The sequence below is a fragment of the Gracilinanus agilis genome, chromosome 4 (genome assembly GCF_016433145.1).
Source record: "Gracilinanus agilis isolate LMUSP501 chromosome 4, AgileGrace, whole genome shotgun sequence".
NCBI lineage: Eukaryota > Metazoa > Chordata > Mammalia > Didelphimorphia > Didelphidae > Gracilinanus > Gracilinanus agilis.
The window spans coordinates 160,375,075-160,381,495 of NC_058133.1; positions in this window are offsets into that span (position 1 = coordinate 160,375,075).

Genomic DNA, 6,421 nt, shown 5'->3' on the forward strand with positions numbered 1-6,421 from the left:
CCTGCCTCAAACACAGACATAAATCAAAATCCTAGAGAAGGAGCCCTCCTTATGTCTGAATTACAGTCAAGCAAAAGACACAAATAAGGAGGCAGCTAGGTATCAGTGGAGTGAGAGCCAGGCCTAGAGACAGGAGATCCTGGGTTCAAATGTGACCTCAGACACTTCTAAGCTGTGTGACCCTGGTGCAAATCACTTAACCCCCTTTGCCTAGCCCTTACCACTCTTCTGTCTTAGAACACAGTATTGATTCTAAGGCAGAAGGTAAGGGTTTGAAAAAGAAAAAAAAAAAGACAAAAACCCAAAGTTCAGTCCTTCACAGCAGGTCTCCTTGACCTTACATGCAAACTTTAAATATTGAGCTATAGGAACACCAGCCAAGAAAAGCACCCTGTCCACTTTTTAAAACTTTGAAAAACAAACAAACATTTGATTCAGTCTGTCATTGAACACAGGGGTAATTCAAAGTGAAAATAAGAGGAAAGTAAGATGGGATTAAAGTTAGGAAATCATCCATCAACTGTGAGATAAATTTAGTAGGAAAGACTGACATTTCCAAACAATCTCACCCCTGCCAAGGTGTGAATTCAAGGAAGAGACCTGCAGCCACAGCCCAGGCAGGTCTAAGTTTTCTCCTATCTATACTAAGAAGAATGCTTAGAAATGGAGTTGGAAGGGAGTTATGCCCCAGATAAAATGCAGGAGAGATTAGGAGTGAGGAAGAGTTCCAGACATAATCTTTCCCTCATCCTGAAAATCATTTGTAACAAACTCAGATAATATTTTTAGATCCTTAGATATATTAATAGTAAATCAAAATCACTAGAACCTGGACGAGTTGCTCTTAAATTCACACTGAAGTTCTATAAAATCTTTAAGAAGCTGGGGTGTTTGAAAGATAAATACACAATGAATAGCACAAAGATTCTGTTTAGCAATGTTAACATTAAATCTGTTTGACTAGTAGAAATAGTTCAATAAGAAAATGTATTTCTCTTTTAATAAAATGAACAATGTAACAAAAAATGATAAAAGATGCTGGATTTAGCAGTTGCAATGTTGAGTGCCACTCCTCAAGCTATCCTCCGACATCACTTTCCTTTTAGTGCTAAACTTCTAGAAAGAGTAGTTTTACTGTTACTATTTCCTTCCCACACTCACTTCTTAATCTCTTTTTTTTTCCCAAGTTGCTATTGTTAATTCTTAACAATGAACAAACTTCAATTCAAACCAAAACTTTTACTAGAGAGATACATATACATAGATAAGTAAATACAAAATAATTTAATGAAAGAAAGAGCAGTAACACCTGGAAGTAGTATCAGGAAAGGCTTTCAGGAGGGTTACCTGATATAAAACTGGGATAGTCCTCTATCATTCCTTTTTTGACTTTGAGATATGGCATTCCCCCATTCTTCATTTTTATAAGGTAATATTGTTTATAGTTTTCTATTTATCCTCTTCTATAACGTTTCACCAACAAGCTTGTTTTCCCAACTGGTATCATATTTAGCTAATATGTCTCTTATCTTAGAAAGGAAATCAACTTTTGCTGGCTGAAGCAACTTGGGGGTTTCTTTGGCCTCCTTGTGGTGATTATTTTTTTTTAAACCCTTAACTTCTGTGTATTGACTTATAGGTGGAAGATTGGTAAGGCAATGGGGGTCAAGTGACTTGCCCAGGGTCACACAGCTGTAAGTGTCTATGTGGTGATTATTTTTAAGAGAGAGCAATAACCAGAATCAAGATTGTTATTTGTATCCATTTCTGACTTTTTAGTGTTATATCAAAGGTAGACACAGTTTCTCCTTAAAAGGAAATCATTTCACAAGGTTCAAAACACAGATGAGTTTTATTTGTATATTAAAAGACTCACATTGACTAATTTCATATCATGTAGGTGACTGAGGAAGTGCAAATTTATATAGTAATCCACTTATGCAAAATTGATGACTTTACAGTCATTACAATGTCATTTCCTACATAAGTCTTTATCCCGGTGATGGGCAACCTTTTGAGTTTGATCTGTCAAAATTTGCCAAAAAACTGATTATAACTCAGGTGGTATGTCACTTTTGAGAAAAAAAAACCATAATTTCATGATATTTCTAGTTTAAATAACAAAAATGTATAATTGTAATATATAACTGTATTTGATAAACCAGAAACTAATTATTTAACTTACCTGCTTAGTGACAGTTGTTTTGGCCTACAGACCTCTTGCACAGAGTGTCTACACTATACTACAGCAAATATTTCATCCTCAGCATGTCCCATACTTCTCTTTATGCGGCCACATGCAGCCACGTGTCATTGATGGCTATGTGTGTCAGTGCTGACATGTGTGTCATAGGTTTGCCATCAGGGCTTTATACTCATCTAAATTCAACAAAATCTTTGAATTTCCTTTCATCTATGCTGCCATTTAATCAGTTGGGGTGATATCCCTTACTCTCCTAAATTTGTATTAAGGCCCACTTATAATTATTTCTATGTCTGGTTCAAGAATTATGTCTCAAAAATGAAAGCTTTATGAAGTATTGGTCCAGATATTGATAGAAACTGATACAAGAAAATATGAGGAGAAAAGAATTAAATGGAAAAACAAATCCCAAGTTTTTCTTGAAGAGGCAAATAAAAGAATTCCCAGAATTGATTTCATAGTATTAAAAAAGGTGAGGATACAAGGCAAAATAGTAAAAAGGGTGAAGAGAAGACTAGAATCGAGCTTTGGGAGACAATCATGGTCAGTGGGTGTGATCTGGTTGTAGTAATAGCAAAGGAGACTGAGAAGAAGCAATCAGACATTTAGGAAGAAAACCAGGAGAAAGTAGTATTATGAAAAAAAGAAGGGGGCAGCTGGGCAGTTCAGCGGATTGAGAGCCAGGCCTAGAGACTGGAGGTCCTAGGTTCAAATCTGACCTCAGACACTTCTCAGCTGTGTGACCCTGGGCAAGTCACTTAACCCCCATTGCCTAGCCAAGGGTTTAAAAACAAACAAATAAATAAATATAAAAAAATAAAAATTGGCAAATACAAAATATTTAAAAAATAATAAACTTCTAACAAATAAATAAAGAAAGAAAGAAGAGTATCCAAGAGGAAATGGTGATCAACAGAATCAGAGGTTGAAGATAGGCACAAAAGGATGAGGGTTAAGAAAAGGCCAGGAGATTTGGCAATTAATAGATCATTGGTATTTTTGGAGAAAATGATTTCAGTTGAATGATGAGGTTACAAGACAGGTTGCAACAGATTTAGAAGTGAATAATTATGGGGCAGCTAGATGGCTCAGTGGATTGAGATCCAGGCCTAGAGATAGGAGGTCCTAGGTTCAAATATGACCTCAGATACTTCCTGGCTGTGTGACCCTAGGCATATCACTTAAGCTCCATTACCTAGCCTTTACCCCTCTTCTGCCTTGGAACCAATTGATTCTAAGATAGAAGGTAAGAGTTTTTTAAAAAGTGAATAAGAAGATAGAACATAGAGGTAGTTAGGATAGAGAGCTGTCTAAAGTTTATCTGAGAAGTGGGTGGTAGAATCAAATGAGAATTTTTTTTTAAGTCAAGGAAGATGTGTGTGTGTGTATGTATGGGTGCCTGGGTGGGTGGGTATGACCTATATTAAGTAGTCAGTAAGTAGGGAAACTGAAGATTAGTGAGAGAGTGGAGATGATAGTGGGGCCAATTTGTTGGAGAAGATGAGATGGGGTGGGCTTAAGTGGAGGACTTTGCCTTGGCAAAAATACAAGGCCATCTCTTTACAAGAGAAAGGAGTGAAGGAAATAATGAGGAAGATGTTTCAAGATGTCCTCATCCATAAGATGAGGAAGAGGAGAAAAGAGAAAGCTGTTGGTGAATCAACTCAATTTTTTTTTTTTCAGTAAAGTATAAGGCAATCTTCAGCTGAAAGTGTGAGAAGAGGGAGTCTTTTCAGAAGCCTGAGAAAGAATGAAAAATTTGAAATAACTACTGTGGTGAGTAGGATATATAAAAGAATTTACTTGCTATAGAGAGGGCCTTCTTAAGATTGGGTAGCACAAAGTCATAGTGGTTCCAAACACCATGGTTTCATTATTTTTCTACAGCTCTGTTCAACAGCACATGAATAAGAGCAAAAAAAAAAAAAAAAAAAAAAAAAAAAAAAAGGTGGATGGTAGAAATAATATGATGTTAGAGGCAGATGATGAAAATAATTCAAGATTAGAGTGTGGCAAGTTTGATCAAGAATTGAAAAGAGTATAAAGCTTCTTAGACTATATATGAAGTTCATATCTATATCTTGTGAATATTGCAATTAGGGAGTTGTGTAAGGGGTGAAAAGGGGTTTTGATTGGGTGAATATTAAAAGGGTTGGTTGTCAGGGAATTGAATAATTATCAATTCCCAATTAAAGAATAACCTCAAGTCAAAATGACTTTTATGGAAATTTATTTACAAATGAGAAGAGAGAGGGAAAAGTAAGAAAATTAGAGAGAGGATAAGCTAAGATAATTAACCTGGCAAACTAAATCATTCACTTGGGTGCCTGATTTAACCCAAGAAGATCTAACTAGCCCTCAATTGGAAAAGGCCAAGCCTTGAACCCAGGGCTGAGGCCTGAAGGCCTGAAGGCCCGAAGGTCCAGGAGGCAAATGAAGCAAAAGCTTTAGTCACAGAGTCTCTTTTGAAAGGGAAGTTCCTTAAGAGAAGGAAGATTCAGTCTTTACACTCACCACTTGTAGTTCTAAGGGAAAGATTTAAGAACAGTCTCACCAAAGTCTCAGGGTGCCAGCTCCAGAACTCCACCAAGTACAAGCCACAAACCAGAAGAGCTCCTTCAGATCCAAGACAAGAACCCAAAAGCCCAGCTGAACTCACTGAACTCTCTTTTAAAGGGGATTCTTTTGCATCACTTCCTGTGCCTTCCTCCTAGTTTACATGTCCAATCACACCAGATGCTTTTCTTAGGACTGCCTAGGAGGCAGTCAGTAAATTCTGATTTGTCACTCACTCTAGCACGTGTGGGTCACAAACCTCCCAACTTGTGAGTTGAGTGGAAATGTTTTTACCTTTGGTGATTAAATCTAAAGATGGGCAGGGTAAATTTAATCTAATTATCACAGTTGGAAATAGTAAGACACAGTAAAAGCCAAATAGTATTACAAAAACAAATGATAGTATAGCAAATGAAATCCTTTGGAGGCTGTATTTTTAGTTTAAAATATGAATTTATTAGTTTGCCACTCAAGATTCCTAACTAGTCAATGTACTCCTTCACAGTCCAAACAGCCGCAATAGAACTCAAGCCAGGCAGCCAACCCAGGCCACGGACAGAGCAGAGGCTCAAGTGTGAGCAAAATTAACAGCTAGACAGGAGAGCTGAACAAGCCCCACCAAAAAGGTTGACTTCCTGTTGGGCAAGTCAATATATATTCCTTCTGAAATCATCATTCAATTCCTCCCCAGCGCATCTCTGATTAGAGAACAATCACACAGGGAGTGAACTTGGAGATCTTAACTGGTCCCTTACCCCTTCATCACAGGAAGAAACAGGTTTTAGGAGGACACTGAGGCCTTCTTTCTCCCTGCTAGAATGATTTCAAAGTGCATGCTCCCCAACATTGTGGCTGCCTAGTTGCTTTCACCACCTAATCAAGACCTTGTTTACAGATAAATAGGGAAATGGTCTCCAACCTACCTGTTTTTACATCTAGACAAAAGAAGGGAAGACCCAACCCAGGTTCATAGCCCAGAAGAAAGACTGTTTTGTGGTTTTTTAAATCAAGCTGTTCTTAGGGGTCAAAGAAGGAACCATTTCTTTAAAAATATACCAATTCAATATTAACTTTCCACAAGAGACATTTTCTTAGACAGGAAAAACTGGGAACTAGTGTATGAATCATTTATGAAATAGCTTTATAGAGAGACCATTGGTTTGTAAAAGTAATCATCAAAATCAACTGTTAAATTAGGAGAAAGAATAAAAATAAGGAGGTAATAAGATATATAATGAATACAACATCAGTCATACATATATGTGTGTGTATATGTATATACACACACATATATATACCCTTACCTTTTGTCTTAGAATTGATAGTAAATTTTGTTACCAAGGCAGAAGAATAGTAATGGTTAGTGAAGTGGGATTAAGTGGCTTACCCCCATCACTGAGCTAGAAAGTGTCTGAGGTCAAATTTGAACCCAGGTCCTCCTGCCTCCAGGCCTGGCTCTCAATCCGCTGAACCATCTAGTGGTCCCAATCTGATTTGTTTTTAAATGAGAGTTAGATAAAAGAAAAAACAGTGTGTACTATCATAATATCTTATAGAAATTTAAATAAGTTAAATCAACTGGCATAACAAGAAGGCCAAAAGAACCCAGAAATCACCTTAGCCAGCAAACATTTTGATCTTCTTGCTAGTAAGAAAGATATA